Genomic DNA, 399 nt, shown 5'->3' on the forward strand with positions numbered 1-399 from the left:
CTTTTAGGTTTTCAAATTTAGTAGCATATAGGTTTTTAAAGTATTCCCTTATAATGTTCTGTATCTTTCTGGTGTCTGTTGTGATCTTTCCCCTTTAATATCTGATTTTGTTGATTTGGAGGTGCTCTTTCATTCTTTTGGTTAATTGGGCTAGGGGTCTGTCAATCTTGTTTATCTTTTCAACAAGCCAGCTCTTGGATTCATTGAGTCTTTGTATTGTTTTCTTTTTCATTAATTTATGCTCTGATTTTTGTTATTTCTTCTTGTCTGCTGAGTTGCATTTCATTTGCTGTTGCTTTTCAAGTGTGTTCAGTTGCAATGTCAAGCCATTTATTTGTGTTCTTTCCGATTTTTTGATGTAGGCACTTAGAGCTCTAAACTTCCCTCTAAGGATCATGT

The sequence above is a fragment of the Nannospalax galili genome, unplaced genomic scaffold (genome assembly GCF_000622305.1).
Source record: "Nannospalax galili isolate Female #2095 unplaced genomic scaffold, S.galili_v1.0 scaffold416, whole genome shotgun sequence".
Lineage (NCBI taxonomy): Eukaryota > Metazoa > Chordata > Mammalia > Rodentia > Spalacidae > Nannospalax > Nannospalax galili.